Genomic DNA, 20,709 nt, shown 5'->3' with positions numbered 1-20,709 from the left:
CTGAATCTCTTCTTGATTATCCAATCTTGTCGAGGACTGGAATTTGCCTCAATGCACTTGACTTTTGAGGAGAAGTTCAGAGAGGGTTCTCATTCATGGCAATTACCTTGTGACGTTTTCTGAAAAGTTAAAGCTGAATCAGGTTCTTCTGTAATGCCCTCCAAGGTTGAGTAGGCTGCTGACAGATTTAGATTTATATGAGCAACAGTGAGCTGTTGAAGATCTATTGCAGCAGTGAAATTGTTCAGCTCAACACTGAAAGGAAGACAACTGGTCAGAGGAGGAAAGGCTGATGTAAAGAAAATCAGCTTGGGCAATGGAGATTCTGAAAATTTTCATCTAAATAACAAACAAAATAATCTCCCTCATGTTTTCGTCTTTGAAAATTAACTTATTTAACTTTATGACTATCATTCTTAATGTCCCTCACAGACTTTAATTGTATTTCTGAGAATATTGCAAATTAGGAATTGTTTTATGTGAAAATGAAGTCTTTGACAGGGATATTTAAGCCACTGTCCTAAAGTGCAAATTTTTCATTGAACTAGCTCAATGGAAGTCAAGCAGATGGATATTTCACATCCCATGTTATGCTCCTGCCTTGGAGATCCTGAGTGAACTGACCAGCCAGAAATGACATCTGTACAGAGTTGGCTCGATCCTTCTTCTGCTTATCAAGCGACTGTATTATCAAGACTCGAATGTGATAATAACTCACTAGCATGGATAACAATGAGTTTCCTACCAGAGATACATATCCAAATAAGAAGAGGCCCAAAAGGTTTTTTTTAGCATTGTTTTACCCCTGTTCTGGGGCAAAAAGGAGTAGAAATGTCATTCCTGGGGTCCATACAAGCAAAATTTGGTCCTCCTTTGGTATAAACATTCCCCCATGCTAATGATGAAGACATTATGGTTTCTGATCCTGCCACTCATCCGCAGACACAGGCCAGTGTATTTGCTGCCCAAGTAGGGCAAAAAGACAGCCAATGTGATTTAAATGAGACCTTTCAGTTGAAAGAAACATGGGTATCATTTCTGGATTGGTGAGTGAGTTTGTAACTCACACTCCTGCACACTCAACCAAAACTGAATTTAAACCTGGATCAGTGCCAAGTGTTATTTGGACTCCTGTGAAGAAATAGGAAGTGGAGATCATATTGTGTCATTAAAAAAAAAAGCAAATTACACAATGAGTCAACCTAATCAGGTTCTCCCTTCATCCTCTCAAAAGAATGATTATCCATAATATGCAAGGAAGCTAAAGGCAGCTTGAATATCAGCACACCTCTTGGGGAACCTTCAGATGCTTTAATCAGGTGTGTGTTTTCTTTTGGTAACCTGTAGCATTGGAAGCTTATGGTTTCATTCCTAGATATGTTTAATATGATTTTAAAAGTTGTTAGAACTGATCCAGTATCTAATTGAGATGAAGAATTTTTTTTCTCTCTGTATAATATGCAATGGCTTCGTAAACATATTGTACAATCCATTGCTACAACTAGCATCAAATCAATTATCATTTCAGAACTGTGTTTTGTTCAATTTGTGCTGGGTAAACAACAGGCAGGTGTGCTAAAAGAAACAGGAAACCTGCATTCTCAATGAGCTTTGAAGCATGATCATGTATATCTACAGTCTGATAGATGTAGTTGTGAGTAGGAATGCCCTCCGTTTCTGAAATTAAAACAGGTAAAATTGAATCCTGGGCCTGATTAAGTGACCTTGCTTGTGGTTGATTATTTATTTCACAAAAGTGAAACAATTGACAATGTTGACAGTAGCAGGAACAGCAGAAGCGGCTGCAAATTAGTTCTGGACCTTTGCATGGGGTTGCTTCTAAAAGTTTCCATGCAATAGTTCCATAATTCAAGCATAAAGAGCTTATTACTTGCTAAGTTACGTCAAGCTGCTGATATAAATTGTACACATGAAGGTTTATTGTTATATGTTGAAAAGGGGTTCTGTAAGGTGTCGTCATTTTTTTTCTCTCTGCTCTGCTGGTATCTTAATCCTTGTTTTTATAGGATGATGGTCTGCCCTATATTCTCCATTTATTAATCCGTTGCACAAAATATTCCAGCCCAGCACTTTCACGTGACAGTTGTGCCCTTTGTGAGATGTGCACATTGACAAACCTGGCACCAGAACAATTGTAAAAATTTCTTCTCATTGACTGTGTATGCCCCAACATAGATGCTTTTACTGTGTGAAGTTGACAATTCAGCTTAATTGTAGAGTGGCAAGGGTTGAAAGATCAATTATGCACATAACGCTAAGTGACAAAGTTAAGGAAATTAAAATCGCAGTATATTGTAGAAATACCTGCTTTAAAAATTCCAAGCTTTCAAACTTTCTTGATAGTGTTATTTCCATTCTTCTTTGTGTAATACTTCAGTAAGATGTCGGAACCAGATTTTTTGCAACATTGGTCAAAATATTGGTTAGCATCAAGGGACATATCCTTCCTGTATTCATCAAATATCTCAACATTGAACTGTGCCACTGATAAAATAAGCAGTGGCAAATCATATCCAAGTTTTACAAATACAGTTTTTTTTTGCCTGCAAAATATCATATTCTCACCCCAAGCATTGATCTAAATTCCACCCTTTCAATATGTTACAGAAAGGGAGCCATTTAGTCAAGTTCTTTAATAATATTGTCATCAAAATTATAAAACACCATGTCATGAATTTTTTTGCCGGTATTAGCATACTCATTTTTATTAATCATATAACTTTAATATACATTTTCGAACTAACTAAAGAGACCTACATTATAGACAAAATTATACAGATGCAAAGATATGTAACAACCTACTTCTCTAATTAAACTCAAAAAATTCTCAACAGTTTTAATAATATTTTGCTATCTATATTGATTTGCTTGACTAGTTGCATAGCACAATATGAATTATACATTTTAGTTGTGAGACAGCAATAACGCATATTATAAGGTAAATAAACTTAGTAGCATTACTTATTGAAACCACTTTCCAAATTGATTTCTCACCCTAGTTAACATAATTGATGAATACTGATTTTACATCCTGTTGAAACCAAAACAGAGAATTGAACAGAAGCATACAGGACAAACACAGTTTCAGTAAACAAAGGTGAGGCTCTGGATAGGACTGCTTTTTGTTTGTTTTGATGTTCTTCACAAGCACATTCTTTCGAAATCACATCCTCTTGGTGTGCATAATGACATCCTTTAATTGTCATTCTGCCAATTACTGTAATAAGAGCCAAGAGTCTTGAGACAGGTGAGTGCTAGAAAATGATCACCAGGCAACCCATTCAAATGGCACCACACACTGAAACTTGAGCAGCTTTATAGTCAACATATTAACTATGATTTCTGCCTGTAATCTGTCCTGTGTAACTTTAAGACATTTGATGCAGTTTGGGTAATTTGATTTCCATTTTAATTCTACTTTTCTTTTGTCAGCATAGATAGTAAGGCAGTTGTTAGGATCCATAGAATTAATATGTGACGATGCCATTGTAGTTCTATCAGCTGTGAGGTATGTTTGGTTAATTTATTAACTCTATTCGAGAAAGTGACAATAAGTATGTGTAATGTAGGCAACGCCTAAAAATCTGGTGTGTGTGAGACAAAGAATAACATCTAATTTCTGGGAATGTATCACAGATGTGATGACAGATACTGTGGAGGATGTGTGTGGGAATGTGGTAAAGACAAAGAGATACATTGGAAGATATTACATGATGGATGACTTTTTTAAAAAATAAACTTAACTATTGTAGAAGCTGAACAAGGTTAAAAACCTGAACGAAGTTTTATCTTTAGGTTACGAGAGCACAAAATGGTCTTGAAGGAGCATGTTATATACAGAATAACATATAGACCCCAGCAGTGTGTTGGGAGGGTGGGGGGCACTGGGATAAACTTGGGGGTTTTAGCAGATGCCACGCCCATCACCTTCCTGCCCTCTGTTGTTATCTTTGCCACTGGGAAGACAGCCCAGTAAAACATGGTGTCCTCCCTTGCAGCTTGGGTGGAAAGTTCCGCCCCAATCAGGCAGGATTGTGGCCTAAGTAGAACTCCCCCAACTGGAAGACTGTGCCCCTGCCCTTGGCAGTGCCTGACAATTTGGTTCTGGTGAGCCCCAACCACTCTTACCTGCGCACCAGACCTCCTCCATTGTGGCCAGCCTGGGAACTGTTGCAATACCAACAATAGCCACAAATTTGTTTGTGCTGCTTGGATTGAACAGCTGTCCTCTCTCTGATTGGCCAGCAGCCATTAGAGGTGGGACATTCAGCCTCCGAGGAGTGGCAGATACAACTATAGGCAATTAGTTGAAGGAGATCAGGTACAGATCATGGCGTCCAGAGCTTGCAAAGGCAGTCTTTCCTTGACTTTCTAACTGGTGTGTGGGGCTCCCAACTCTGTGTAAAATCATGGCCATTGTCTAAAGGATGTTATTGGCAGCATCACAGTTCATGATTTAGATGGCATTATAGAATGAACAACATACATCAACTTTATTACTGTTTTGAAATAAACTGTGGTGTTGGTTATTACCTGAATATATATAATTGTTCTTGTATTTTTGAATCAATTTTTTTTTTGTCAGTAGAAACTTCATAGTGTGCCTGGTCTGATCTCATGAGGTAACCTTCAAATCAAAAGTCATAATTTTGCACCAGAAGCAGAGCTGCTGTAATATTATATTTTGTACAAACAACTGATGGGATTCTATTCTTTCAAACCACTCCTCTCTTCCAAAGTTTCTGTTTACTGGAGCTCTTTCATAAGGTGGTTAGTCTAATTCACTAATTTCTTTCCTTTTCTCCCATCCATCAACAGCATGATTAACAGATTGTGTTGTTCCACAAGATAGTGTCAACTGAACGTTATAACGAATAAAACTTTGAACATTGCATTTCCCAGTCATCAATTGTAGATTATTGAAGAACAACTCCTGTCATTATGCCATTATCTTTCATCTTTGAATTATGTTGTCCCATTATTTACCAATTCAATACAATAAGCTGCAAACAGTACTTACATTATGGCAACTTGAATAAAACTGCCTGGACTAATTAACATTGTTAGACATGACCAATTTTAGCTCTGTTTCTCTTGATGATGAGGAATAATTCAAACTTCAACCTTGTATGTTCAAACTTCTTCTGGAGATTTATGACATGTTTTGTGAGGCGCTTGATGAGATGGCTGTTTTGTATTCATTGTTCATTACGTATAGCCAGGGACTTTTGTTACATAGACATTGTGTTGTTACAGGTATTCCTGGAGTCAATAACCGATTGCAAAAACTGAAAATAGCAAAAGGAGAAACAAAGATATTAGGAAGTGAAATTATCACTCTGACGTATATTGTCCTCTCAGAATTTTAGTGATTTTAGATTGTAACATAATCCCTGATGTTCTCCTTAAATTTTTAAGATCAGCGGCGGAAAGTACTGAACAACAGTTAGGCTTGGGCTACAATTTGGCAAGCACCATTCACATCACTTAAGTGCCAGGCATTGATCATTCTCAGCAAGATATAATCCAACCATTATCTTTAACATTCAGTGGCAAAACCATTGCTGAATGTCCCACATTCAACATGCAGTAACTAAACTGGAATGGACATGTTAAAATTACTTTGGCTATAACAGCAGATCAGAAGCTGGGCATTCAGTAGCAAGTAAACCAATTCCCCACTGTCTGTCCTCCATCTACTAGGCACAAATCAGAAGTGTGATGGAATACTGCCCACTTGCCTGGATGGGTGCAGCTCCAACATTACTCAAGAAGCTCCAGAGCATCCAGGTCAAAGCCACTGGGGAAACAGTGATCTACGAACCATCCATCATCCTAAACTTTCACCTCCATTCAATAGATCAAGAGCAGAAGATGCATGGGAATACCACCAACTGCAACATCCCTGTCAAGCCACTGATGTGGATCAGTATTGTTATTCCTTTGCCATCAATAAATCAAAATGCTTCCTTTGGAACTTCCATTCCAGCTGCACTGTGGGTGTACCTGCACCATGTCGGCTGCACCGGTTCAAAAAGTAGTACAAAACCAGTTTCTCATGGGGCAATTAAGGCTGAAAATGAGTGGTAGTCTTATCAGCTATGCCAATATCCCAAGAATGTTTTCCTTTTAAAACAAAAACAGAAATTGTTGGAAAAGCTCAGCAAGTGTGCCAACGTTTGAGAGGAGAAATCAGAGATAACGTTAAGGGTCCAGTGACCGTTCAGGTTCTGTTTTTGTTTCTGATTGCTAGCATAGTTCTTTTGGCTTTTAATGCTTTTTTTGAATTCTATCAAGCGGCCTTAGTTAAAGTCATTAAGAGATATATCTAGTATTCTTTATAACTTTGTCGTGTCTGTTGTGGTGATTTTGCTTGCAGTGCGTTAAGAATTGGACTTTCTGCACAAACTCTCAGTAGAATGTCAAGGCTATGATTTATGTTGATGTCGGTGTCTTAGGTCTTCTACACTGGCTGTCAATATATCTATCTGATTTATAGCAGATCAGTTTGCTCAGAATGCTCAAGTGTGAGATTTTATCACATTTCTGCAACAAATTTGATTACTCTCAGTTATTTATCATGCTAATTTTCCTTCAGTACAGCTGAACATGTTCTATAACTTTGACTTGGAACCAGGGAACATGTTCATTGAAGAATTACATCTGTAGGTTTCCTTCATTTGCAAGTACTGATTTTATTCTCTGTTATTTATCTGTTGCAAATAGTTTAATGGACTCATTAGATGTTATCTATCAGCAGTTGTTTAATTGGAAAAAGCAGATCCTTGTGTCAGAATTGATTCACTTTGGCATAAATTGGAATTGACTGTAGAGTACATTTCTAGTTTTCCTAGTTTGTGCTGACAAATTATATCATAACTTTTCAAAGGGATTGATCTGCCAAGCCTAGCACTTTAGGGTGAAGATATTCTTCTGTCTATTGATTTGTAATTTTATCTGTTAAATAATGCAGTCTACTCATTGTCATATTATTCACCTGAAAAGTGCACCCCCAAAATAACAAATGTACTACTTTATATTACAATTCATTGTAATGGAGTAGAACATGGTTTTGAAATCTTCTGCATGTCTTCAGCTTAAACAATAGCATGAGAGAAAAGGGGCAGTTAAGGGAAAATTAATTCTGCATAAATGCACTGAAATTGAAAACAAGTTTCCCAAGAGCGTTTTTACGGTTTCGCCACATGCTACACATAAGGAGAATCTCCCCCAGGGATTATTAAACTCTGTTGTGTTCTTTCTTAAAAAGAAATAATTGTCTAGAAATTCCACATGACAAGCCATTCATATAAATGTTTCCAAAGCTAACTGTTACAGAAAGCTATCTCAGGAAGCTTAGATAGCTCCAACTGATGAGCTATCTCTGTCAATTGTAGGAAGGCATTCTTCCTTATACTGAGGAACATCACATGGCTCAGCATACTATGTAAATATGTTGATTTGTGCTTGATTGCATTCTTGACCACCAATGTAGGTAATTGGTTCAAAATAGGTACCAAGGTTTAGAAATCCTTACTAATTTTGATTTTTTGCTTCTGCTGAGCAGTGTTATTAATTTATCACTTTTGCTCATTACAGGAGATGCAAGTAATACAACAGATTTTTGATTCTCCCCAAACTTCCCCATTCCCAGTACCCATTTATATCCTAAACCCTGTTGCTGTGCTGCCAAAGATGAGAAGACTCATCTTGGCATGTCTGCTCCATTGCTGCCAACAAGGCATTTTACCCTGCTGAAGAACAGCCTATGAAGGATGTCAACACTTAACAAATTATTGGAATGTGCAGCCTGGTCTACATGAAGTACCTGTCTTTTGAAAGTGATTTCAAAATGATTAAGAACTGAATTTAAAAATGTAGCTGCAGAGTTCGGAAAAGGAATAAGGGTCAATTAAATATCAATCAATTAAAACCTAAAGGAGAAAACAGGTGCAGAAGGATTGAAAAGGCTGACAAAAGAAAATAACGACATTGGAGATTAAATGACAATAAAATTTTAAAATTTTCCAACTGGGATTTTTTGAAAAAAAACATTGCTCCAGATATATTATTAGTGCTATTAAATAATGAGGTGATTTTTCTGTATTTTGTGTGAACAGATATGTTTAAAAATAATCATCAACTTACTTAACAATCTAGGACAATCTTTGTGTCCATTACATTAAACATCCTATTTACCCGCCTAAAACTTTCAGTTTTTGTGACTAGGCCTCATTAACAATGAAGTGGCAGTTTCTAGCATAAATTTTGCTCCATCCTGACATCTTGTCAATTTGTGGCGTGAGGTGTGCACAGCAACAGTGGAGGTGGAAGGACCAAATCCAGCGAGGAAGCTGAGCTTGCTGGTCTTGGCCTGGGAGAGCACTGGGTGAAAGCGTTGGGATAAGGAAGAGGCCAGAGTGTGTAGGTGTAGAACATCTATATGCCAGACTGGTTCCTAGCTTTCTTCTACAGCAGCTCCATATCTTGGTAAATGCTGCTAGAGGTAGCTGCCTGACAATGATGGCAGAGACAAAAATAGTGTTGGGGCCCTAACTTCTTCATCTGTGCCTGACTTGTTTTATTAATGAGCCCCTGCCTGTTCCTCTCGTGAACTCTGACCATCAAAACCTACAGCAAGTCACTACAGCAAATCCTCTGTGTGACTTTATTTGTGCTGCTGCCCTGTTTCTAGCCATAAATCAGGCAGCAAATAGATGGAAATTACGCACAGTATTTTCTTGCAGAGGTTGCCCATCTATGCTTTAAAGTAACAGCCATTTGATATGAGGCAGAGAAAACATACAGTAACCAGAATTTATTTGTTAACATTTACTTTTATATTGGTAACATCCTTCAGATAATGCTTTTCCAGTATTCTATGATTTATTCTCCAGCTTTATCGTGCTAGAAAATCCTCATGTAATATAATCCTTCAGTTTTTTGACTACTTTAAGTGCTTTTTTGCTTGGCTTCAGTGCTCAGGCATCAATCTTGGATTCCCCACTGTAACAACACCTACATATTTAAATGGCATTTCTCTGCTTACCCCTGAAATAGATGAAAACTCCACTGCACCCATAATGTTTATTAACACAGTTATGCTGTTCTAATGGAAATGATAACAGTGACATTAACAGGTTTGATGGCTTGTTGCTCCGGCTGCATTTCAGCCTTTGCAGGGTAGAGATGTTCTGTTTGTGTGGCGAAGGTTTTATTTCTACATTACAAAGGATTACCTTCTCCTAACAACACCGAACATTCAGTGAATGATATATTGTGACTAGAGACACAGTGAAGAAAAATAACACAATCTGGGGATTCTGATTTACTTAGGAATAGGACTACCTAAATCCTAACTGAATTTCCATTGAAGTCCTTGATTCTTTCAGCAGGTGACAAGTAAAATTGATTCTGGCATCAAGATTGTTATGAGGTTTTTGCAATCACAGCAATAGCCTGCCACAAGAATTCAGCTGGCGATCCATATTGATGCCAATACAACATGCTGTGGGGGCCATGTACCTACCAGTCTATAGACTCCTTGCTCTACAATTTTCCCTGTGTTAAATGTTTGAAAGATTTAGGGGATGGGGCAGCAACAATTTATATCCCCTTGTTTACCACTGCTCATTTCGCAAGGCACATGACCTGACAGCAAAGCCCCTTTTGATCATTTAGAAATGAAAAGCAATAAAATGAACTTAACTACTGCAAAGTAACAATCCACATTCCAGTGTTCACCTCTCTACACATTACAGCAGCTGTATGTCTCCAATCTGCTTGATCACAGTGGACATTAGATAGTGATTCCCCAGACTGGTAGAATCCATATAGTGTGTACAATTTTTTGTATAACTTCACAAGCAAATTTACGGCAGCAGCATATTCATAACTAATCATCCATCTAAACACAAAGCTGACTCTTTATAATTGCATGCAAGTTAAAATATAGACAAGATTTTTAAATATATATATATATGATAAAATACATTAGCTTGCTCGTACACTGAAAAATTCAAATTTAAATTGTGTGACAGTAAAAGGCTAGAAGAGGATTAAATAAAAATGCTTTATGTGCAAAAATCTACCACCTGAAATTCTTCCTTAAAAAAAAGGTGTATAAATGTAAAAAGATTATTAATTATTTAAGATGAGGGGTTCTTAAATCATAATGTATCTGACTTTCGTAACTGCTAGAAGACCACATTTTGATTATTACAATATGTTGTGACAATTTCTTAAGTCCTATTGACAATTATGTCAGCTACTTCAACCTGGGTTTCAATCATCTGCAGTGTTACCATCGCCAATGATACCTCACCGACATGTCAGATTACAATGTCAGGAAGTTAAGTTTTCAATATTCAATTCATATTGTCACTATGGTTAAACTAATTTAAACCTGATGTGTTTTATGATATTGTCTTTGAAGGAAATTCCATTGTGTCGCAATATGATGGTCTAAATTTGCTATTGTGGTTCTATTTTGTATATTATATCAATGTCATCACAGTTCTATATTGGGCACAGAATTAAGAAAATAATCCTGTGTTATACAGTGGAATTTTTACTGAGATTCGAGACAGTCTTCTTGTAATGTATTTAAAAAGTCTAATGTTTTCTGATTGCTGAAGTATGCTACATAAAGCCTCTCTTCTGTAAAATAATGCTTAATTGTCTCCTCTGTGTGACAGGTGTACTGCTGTTAATATTACTGTAGTCGTGTTAGTGTATGTTTTAATAAGGATGCAGTGTAGTTGCCATACAATAACCAACCTTATAATAAAGATGTCATTTTCTGATGGGACTTTTTTCTTTCCCTTTTTCTTAGTTGCTTTTCTTTATAAAACTCAGGATGATTGGGTGAATCTAGTTACATTCATAGGGTGCATGCCATTTTGCAAGGGATGGGCTTACTTTGTTTAAAGGAGGGTTCACAGATAGGCCCTTTGCCAAGGTGCACCAGCAACTCCTGTAACGTTGCACATGTTAATTTTTCTAATAATGCACTCAGTTTTCAGGATGTGATTCTGACTATTTTCAGTGGCTGCTTCTGTGCATTGTACCGCTTAGGAAACTTGTGTTAAGTGGCTCGTTATTGGTGGTTGTGTTGTTCCTTCCATGGGGAAGTAAAAACTGAGTGTGTTATAAGAATTCATTGCAACCTGTCTATAAATGGATGTCACATACTTCCATATGCTCTACAGTCTTTGATCCAGTGCAAATTTATAAGATGATTTACTGCATTTCACTCATTTGGTAAGATCTGCTGAGGAAATTTCTACATATATGTATTTTTCTTTTCTTCCCCCATCTCCCACTTTGTGGCTGCTATATTGTAGTTACTGCTAATGTATGAAACCTCTCGATTGTGTATAAATTTTGAAATATGTACGAAATAAAATGGAACATTTCTTCAAGACAGGAGTGGAGTACATATTTACTGATGGGATGACGTGTGAATCTGGTTCCGACTATTCATACTTTTGGCCTATTCACACACATAAGCAGTTTTGCATTGATGTCAACCTAAATGTGTAATTACAGATTGAAGATAAAACAAAATTAGCTGCCCATTTTACACAATGAACTGAGACCACTAAACGTTCTTTCATTTCCTGGTATCTACTTCATACTGGTGGCCAATACACTTTAACCTTTAAGATATCAGAACCACATACAGGAGCTTTCGTAAACTTCACTTTTAATCCTTACAGTGTAGGTGAAGTTGCAGTTGTGCTAACATCAAAATTAGGAGTGTAACTTAGACAACCCCAGCCAAAGCTATATTTATGTAATCAGTGGATGACGCAAACTCATTCGAATTTAACATCATCAATTCAACACTGGGTATAGGTTTCAAACAATCACCCAGATCTTGTGATCTCCAGATAACTGAAGATGGGACAGAGACTGAAAGATGTGAGACAGGACTTCTTGGAAGTCCCAACATAATGACAATGGGGCAATGGCCCAGGATGTTAGAGTCAAAACTTTCAGAGGATTCCGGGTTACCTTCATGGGTAGTTAACCAGGAGAAGTAAAAGGATTAAAACCTGCACTAACTCTGACATAACTAGTCCACTAAACCCCAACCCCAGTCACTCAAATGACCCCCAACATCTTCCTCAACATGCCAGTACCTGACCCTGCCTTCCCCTGATAGCCAGCACCCCAACCCAATCTTATGCCCTACTGCCAACATTCTCTAATCTCCTCACCCACGCTACCCATGCAACCAAATTCCATCCTATATTATCCTCCACTAAGCACCCTACTCCCCACACAAGCCACCTAAACGCTTCAACAGCCAATCTGCTGCCCTCCCTGTCATACACACACAACTTTGCTTTGTTGCTTGTTGAAGAAGCCGTGGACCTTTAGACTTTGTTTCTTATCAGCTGGTGTCAAAAAAAGTGATGTGGTTTCTAATAAGAATCTTCATGCTGCTCTCTGCAAGGATTGCTACACACTGAGTCGAAATGGAGCTTGCATCAGCAGTCAGGCCTGAAAAATTGCATTGAACTAAATAGGCAACATCTTGCTCAATCTGGGTCAGAATTTGAGATTCCAACCAGGTCAGAGGATTTGGGCCCTCCGTTTGCATTAACAACATGAAACAACAAGCTGCAACCAATTGCCTAGATATTTTTCTTTTTGTACATGCTACAGCTAAAACTGGAACCTAATCCAACACTTCTTCAATGTTATAATCTTAAAGTCCCTTGAATACTAAAAAGAATGTCTTGAACGCATAACAAATATAGCAAAAATCAACCAGAATGAAAGGGGCACATCCGTTTCTAAAGTAAAATGAGTGGCACTGAACAGCTCCTTCGCCCATTTGAGACACTAGATAAACAGGCACCAATCATAACTGGGGTTAATGTGGAGGTGATGTATGGTGTTGAATTTTGCAATCCTTTATGAAGAAGCAGAATTCTTTACTCAAATTGAGGGCCATCATCATTTGACATAAAGTTGGGAATGCCATTATGGTTGAAGTGCACTTTGAAGCATTTGACAATCTCATTGATTATCATCGAAGTCAACTCATCCACCTCACAGTAGTCAGAATAGAAGTCTATAGTAACACCACAATCAGTTCCTGCAGAAGTGAAGAGATCTACTCCCAACTTCATTCATGGTCTGTCTGGGGTGCCCAGTGTCAGCAGTTGAGTTTGGTCATCACACAGGCACTACATTAGCTGATGTCCTTGACTTTGTTGTTCATGATTGACCAGTAGACCACATCTCTTGTCTTGTCACACTTGACTTAAATTTCTTGGTGGCTTGCACGAAATGAGTTTAGCATTTCACCTCTCACCTCCTTTGAGATGATGACTCTGGTACCCAAATGGGCAGAGGCTTGTTGAAGCTGTCTAGACTGGAGTTGTATGTCAGTAACATGTGAAGTCTCTGATGCAGCTGAATCCATGAGAATTGTCCAAGAAATTGAATCTTACAATGGGCAGTTCTCCTGTGTCTCGAACCCTCTGAAAGATTCCATTAATATCAGAGAATTTACAAGATTCGTCTGAGATAATTTACCCATGAAATGTTAGAGGATTAAAACCCTTATCTCATTCCTGGATAATGATTAAGCTGAAACCCCAAATTCACCACTGACTCTTCTGACTACACCTCCCCCAATTCCAAACAACCCTCAGACCCTCAATTACTCCCTAACGTCTCAATTTGCACACTACCACCACCACCAGCCCCAACCTGAAATGACTAATTCCATCCACAACTAATACCTCCTGCCACCAGATTAATCTCCCTGGATCTGGCCTTAACAATGTGCCTTCATCCCCAAATCTGGCATTCCAAACCACCGACTTGATCCCTCAGACCTAACACCTTTTGCCACCCTGTCAGCCCAGCCTGACCCCTGTCCTGGTACTGACACATCTCCCTTCAATGAATTAACCCCTCCCTCACCAGATCTGACACCAGTAATTTTCCCCAGCCCTTACACCTCCCTCTTTGGTAGACTGACCCAAAAGAAATCTAAGACCTCCAGCGATCAACCTCCAGCCAGACAAGACACTTCACTCCACAGCCCCTCCCCAGATGCCATCCGACCACTTCACACACCACCTAATAATAATGAGGTCCCTATCCAGGAATGTCCAGCACAGAAAATATCTAAAGGTAAGTAAGTAAGTTTTAATCCAATCAGTGCCAAGAAAAATGTTTCTGGCCCTGACTGGACTATTTGGGACATTGATTCTGTTTCCTTGGTAAAATATGCTATCTTGAGTTGTTGATTTATCTCTGTTTTTGAAATATGCTGTTATAGCATCAGATGTTTCCTTCATGCTTTGAGCAATCCTTTCATCACTAGCTCTTGCATCACTTGAAGAGTTGCATTTTGTTTGGTAATTCACTTGACTTGAGCAAGACATTCATCTAATAGATTTAGAGTCTCTGATGAGTTGATGAGTTCTAGAGCATGTTGAACTGCTGCTTCACCTGGTGTCTGGCAGACTTTACACTCTGTCATGGCATCCTGCATCCAATACTTTCTCTATCAGGAGTGCTGCTCTCGACAGCATATCTGCAATGAATAGCTTCCCTTGCTTGTCTGTCATGATCAGATAGCATCTCTGAACTTGAGCAACATTCTTTAAAGAATCTTGTAGCAGGTTGTATCAGCTTCAAGAAAGTACTTTGAAGAGGCTTGTGGTCACAATCGACTGTCACTTTGTCTCTTCCATGTGGGTTCTGTTGAAAATGCTCACAAGCAAAGACAGGCACTCTTTCTGAATCTGAACATAGTGCTGATTCAGTTATGAAAATATCGTTGATTCAAATGTATCTGGCTATTCTTGTTGCATGAGAGATGTTCCAAGTCATATCTCACTGGCATCACACTGCAGCGTGATGTCATAATTTACACTATTGTATTACAGTCCTAGGGTTGCTTGATTGTAGTAACTGATGTCTCTTATGCCATATCTTAATTCCACTGTATATTGTTGGCCATGAGTTAGCATAACAGTTTGCATTACAATGATAAATTGGGAAGAATTTTGCTGAATATTTGACAAGTTCTACACATCATTGCATTACTTTTATATTTGTTGGTGAGTGCATTGCTGCTATTGCTTGACACTTTTTTAAAAGATCCAGGTGAAGAACATTTACAGTGACTACTTGGTCCATGAATTTGTCTTTCGACATGTTTAACTGAAATTGTATTTGTGTTTAAATTCAGGTTCATCTGGTGAGCTCTGTCTGAGAGCCAGTCTAGATTTTCATCTTGATCAGCAATGACTTCTTTTTTTCCATTGTTTGTGCTAATCCATACATGAACTATTTACCCATTGTAGCTTCCACTCTAAGGAGATCACTAATTATCTCATGTTGTCTGTGTTAATACTCCTTTGAAGCTGTGGATATACCAAGTGGCATGTATAAACAACTGTATCTCTCAAAGGGTGTCTGGAATGTAGTTAGAAAACTGCTGTTTCATCCAGCCTCACTTGCCAGTAACTATCCTTTGCATCCAGGGTAGTGAAGTTTGCAGTGAATTTCTATCAATGATTGGTATAGAGTATGGAGATATTTTCAGAGTTTGATTTAGATCATTTGGGTTGATGCATACTCGCAGTTTTCCAGCTTGTTTCACTGCTACCATGCTGCCAATTCACTCTTTAAGAATTGTCATTTTCTTGATTATTCCCTTTCATTCCACCTCTTTTACCTTGTCTTTCAAGTTGACATTGAGGGAGCTACAGCTTTCCTTGTTCGATGCTGAATTGGTCTTGACTCTTGGGATGCATCCTAACCCCATTAACACATCATTGTATGCCTCTAGGATTTGTTCTGTGGCCAATGGTTTAATGTCCTGCAAAACATTGCAAACCTTATCTTTATGCTTTGAGATTTAGATTTAGACTTGCTTTAGCTGTAAGAAGTAAGTTTTGTTTGCCATCTATAATCTAGACCTCCAGAACTTCATTCTTGCCATTGCTTTGGACTTGCAGAGTAATCTGTCCTGTCACCACACACATTGTGGCATCAGTTTCAAAGCTGTGAAAGTCATGATGTTGCATGATGTATCAATGTCCACCTAATATTTTATGTTAACTTTTTATGTTAATATTTTCCTTCTGCAACAGTCCAACAGTCACAAACCATGCATCACATGTCAACCTGACTGAAACAACCTATTGTATAGAGTAGAGTGATTCATCAAAGTCTTCAGGTGACATCGCTCCAATGGCCAACATTATTTCTTGTACTTCATTCTATCTATACGCTTGTGTGTAAATTATTTAGCTTTCTTGCTAATACCAGGAATAGCAGTGGCAAAAAAAAACTGACGAACTTGCACTCAAGAATATGGATTGAATCAATTGCAAGAGGTAATGTTGGCTATTGGAGAGATATCAGCTGAAGACTCTCATGAATCATGGCTTCTTCATCTTTACAAGATATCCTCTACAGTGTTCTGCCTTTTGTTATAATTGGGCCGTCCTTTTGGCCTGGAATATATTTTAACATAATGTAAGATCAGGTCAGTTCTGCACTGAATATGCTCCACCTGGAAAGTGACAATGTAAGAATTTGCGTACATATCAAAAGCTTTCCTGAGAGAAGGCTTTTCCTCTCTCAGTCAAAGTGCCCTTGTCATAGGATCTCTTATGCCGAATACAATCTGGTCTTTTTTCATTTACTTCAGCAAATTCATAGGATTCTGAAAGTTATGTTCATGATGTCATATATTGATTAATGGTCTCTTTTTTAATCTTGGGTCCTAATATTGAACATGTACCATTCATAAGTTACATTCACCTGCAGCTTGAATTGTGCACCTTTAGAACTACAGTCTGTTCTGTCATGGCAGTAGATCATGAACCCTAAATTACTTACTGACATATTGAGGTTTCAAGTAAAACATTTTTTTTCAGTTGTTAAAACAATTTTATAAAAGGGCTGATTGACAGGAAAAAAACTGTGTGGATTATATTTGTTCCTGACAGAGACTTTGGAATGTTGCACTTGGAGCATGTCAAAAAACCTCAAACAGATAAACTTCAAAGGAAGAAGTCTGACTTAAGAATTGAAGTGTAATCTCCTGTGGTTGCAGAGATACTGGAGTCTGAATATCACCACAGCAGAATCCATCTCCCATGAGTTATATCCCAGATGAAGTAAGTTCTAAGAATGCTGTCTGGACGAAAGACATGGTTGTGTCTTCCACTTACAGGGATACACAAGAAAAGGGATTTAAAAAAAGCAACTGAACTTGAATCTTGGTTCTAAATTGGTGCTCTAGTTCCATCACCTGGTGTTTACTGCAAAGGTCATGCTTGAAGAACATCCATCGCATTCCCATTTGCTTACAGTAAACCAAAAATTTCTCTCTCACAGTCAACAGTCATAAGTCAGCAAAACTACTGTTGGAAAAGGAAACAGATAACTTTCTCCAGCTGACTTGCAGCTCCAGACAAACAGTTCAACTGCTGAAAGCAGCGCTACCAGAACCACCCAATTTAGCAACAACATTATCCTCAAAGACAAGCCAAAGACTGCGTCTTGTACATATATTTTGTTTTAAATTGCTGTGTTTCCTCTGTTTTATTTGCGAATCAGTGTTATATGTGTATTGTGTTTTATCAGTCTTCCTCGTGTTGTAGCAACTGATAGACTCAAATTTTCTTTAAACCAGGAATGCCTGGATACCATGGCTCCTTTTAAAATATTAACGTATTGGAACTTGGGAAGGTATCCATAAGGGAAAGGCTCCCCTGTTTTAAGTTGACTTTTTTGCACAGCAACTTAGGTGTGGAAAGTTGGGTTTGATGAAAGGAGGGGGGCCAGTTCCTCCCTTCTCACCCAATAATGTAATGATTTTGCCATGTCCTGTCTGGAATTACAACAAACTGGGGAGACTCTTGTCCAAGGATCAGTCATAACAATTTGCTCTGTTCTTCAGAAAGACTTAAAGTGGAACACACTTTGAATCAGCCTCTTCCTAAAGTGGTAAAGTGTAGCTATTCTTAGTTGCCCTGGCTTGTGCAGCAGATCCGTTGCTGTTTTGTAAATTTGGCCGAGTGCATAGATAACCTGAAACTTTGCTTCATATCTTCTTTATTTTTGAGAGGACTTGGGAGAGGGAATGTTATATTTGTTGTGTCTTAACTAATGTTTCAGCTGTGGCTGATTCTTTGTTTATCTTTCAGTTTCTTTCAGTTGCTTGTAGCAGCTCTCACAGCTCTGAACATTCCTGTGTATCTTTGTCAGTAGCTATACTTTGGAACAATTTTTCAACTCTCAATCTCAGCTCCACTTGAGACACTTATATTTTATCCACAAAAAATTCTTTATGCATGTACATAAGGTAATAAAATAGTTCCGTCCAGTCTTTGTACAGGGTAAAAACAAACACATTGAAATTTGACATTCTGTGTGGTTGCAAACAAGGGGATTTTCTATTCATTCAGGACACTATTTACATGAGACATTTGAAGCAAAGAGATGTTCTAACAACTGAATAGACCCTCAATGTACTTTGGCAGAAAGACCTAAGACAGTGACCTTTCCCCACTGTGCTTTGGTGGCAGCTGCCCCAAGCTTTAGTGCATCCCTCAAAGGTCATCCTGGGCTTTGGAATGTGCCCCTCTGCAACATTTGGTCGAGGTCAACTCTTTGCACTGGAAGACCAACATGTTTCAGGTAACCAAACAGCATCTTTCACTGAGTTGATGGTCCTCCAGCTGTAGTCAGTGTTTGTCTCAATGTGCATCCCTTTTCTTTGCAAATATTTCCACAAAGAACAAATAATATGGAACAGGTATTTCATGACGGGCCTACGTACTAAAGGTCTATGCACAGATTGATGCAGCTACACACAAAGGAAGCCATCAGGATGAGGTCAGCATTGGTTATGCTCTTCACACTACCCCGCTCCCCCAATCTAGAGCTTTGTACATGGTATCTCTGCAGACAGCATCCATCTTTGACTCCCAGATGAAATGGAAGATAACTCGGGTGACTGCAGTGATGTATGTTCAGAGAACAGACCAGACCTGTGCCACATGCAGCAACGCCAACAGTATCTCACATCTAACGACCAGGCTTTTACTTGCAACAGAGAGGGAACAGTGCTCCCATAAGCTCAGTTTCTGCCTCACCTTGATGATATGCTCCTCCCAAGTTTTGATGCACACTCCAGCCCCTCCAAACTATATTCCCAGCACCTGCAGATAACCTGACCTGACAGTAAAGGGGATAAAGGATCAGTCAGCCCAGTTCCGAAAGAACATGACTTCGCTCTTGCCTTCGATTTATCTTGGCTTCCGAGGCCAGTTCAAACTGTGCCTATGCACTGACAGTGGATTCAAGCAGAAAATGGCGACAAGATTCATGGACAGAGAGGTTTTGACCTGCGGGTCTCCATTGCCTGGAATGGACACCGCTGTCAGGCTCGCATCCTTCTTGAGGGACTCAGCGAAAGGCTGTGTACAGCACACAAACAAGGGAGGTGAGAGGGGCAGCCCTGCCTGTTTCTGGATCTGCTGGGAAAGTTGGTGTAGAGCAGACAGATCCAGTTGCAGATTCCCTCCCCAAAGCTCATTTTGGGGAGCACATCCCACATGTACGCATGCAATATCCTGTCAAAGGTCTTCTCCTGGTCCAGGCTGATGAGGCAGGCGACCATATCCTTATCCTGCATGTAAGTAATCGTATCCCTGAGGAGCGTGAGGGTCTCAGAGATCGCCCTGCCTAGTACAGCACAGGTTTGGTTGGGGTGAATCACCGATCCTAGAGCAGACCTGATCCAGTTGGCAATGACCTTCAGATTTTTTTAATCTGCATTCAGCAATGAAATTGGTGACCAATTTCTAATTTCCTCCCTCTCCCCCATCCACTTTTAAATGAGCATGATGAAACATTTCCCCACGGATTCGCAGATGCTACCTGACAGAAGCGTACTGTTGTACGCCTCCAGCAGGTCTTGGCCAAACATGTCCCACAGAGCTGAATACAACTTGGCCAATAAACCATTGCTTCTGGAAGTTTTACTCTTCTCAAAGGACTTGAGGGTCTTGGTCAGCTCATCCAGAGGCTGGCCCCTCCCGCGTGCTATCATCTGAGACCTCCATGATAGAGGACAGGAATGACTGGGAGGCTGCACTGTCCATCGGCTTTGTGTAACACAGTCTGGCATAAAAGGATTTGCTCATCCTCAGGATGTCAGACTGAGATGATGTTACTGAGCCATCTTCTTCCTTCAGGCTGCTGAGCACAGAGCTCTCCTTGTGCACATTCTAGAAGAAGAAATACAAGCACATCTCATTCTGCTCCATGGGGCAGACCCTGGATCAGAACATTATCTTGGAGGCCTCCAAGGAAAAGAATAAGGCTTGCTGGTTCTTCATCTTCTGCAGATTCTCCTTGACATTGACCCCCATTGTCTGCAGCAGGAGTAGATTCTGGAGGCTTTTCTGGAGTTTGGACAATTTATGGCATCTCTCTTGCCTTCTGCACACCTTTCACGATAAAGAACCTCTTGATGTTCCCATTGACTGTTTCCCACCAATCTGCTGCAGATTCAAAGAGGGGTTTTATGGTTCTCCAAGCTCTGTAGCTTCTTTTAAAACTCCTCAATTATTTCTGGGGTCAAAAGTTTCAATTCAGCATCTATGTTCCCTTGCCTGCCTGCTGGCC

General features: G+C 39.2%; 1 protein-coding gene across 1 annotated transcript in view; it reads left to right on the top strand.

Moving 5' to 3' along the window:
• Positions 1 to 1,100: 1,100 nt before the first annotated feature.
• Positions 1,101 to 20,709, top strand: part of LOC109919559 (otoancorin-like) — a 200,571-nt gene continuing 180,962 nt past the window's right edge. The window contains exon 1 of the mRNA XM_048615372.1: positions 1,101 to 1,319. The gene's annotated coding sequence lies outside the window, so the exon portion shown is untranslated. The remainder of the gene's footprint in view (positions 1,320 to 20,709) is intronic.

This window comes from Rhincodon typus, chromosome 32 (genome assembly GCF_021869965.1).
Source record: "Rhincodon typus isolate 14 chromosome 32, sRhiTyp1.1, whole genome shotgun sequence".
In the NCBI taxonomy this organism is placed as follows: domain Eukaryota; kingdom Metazoa; phylum Chordata; class Chondrichthyes; order Orectolobiformes; family Rhincodontidae; genus Rhincodon; species Rhincodon typus.
Note: the sequence above shows the minus strand (reverse complement) of the source record. Positions and strands in the feature narration are given on the sequence as shown.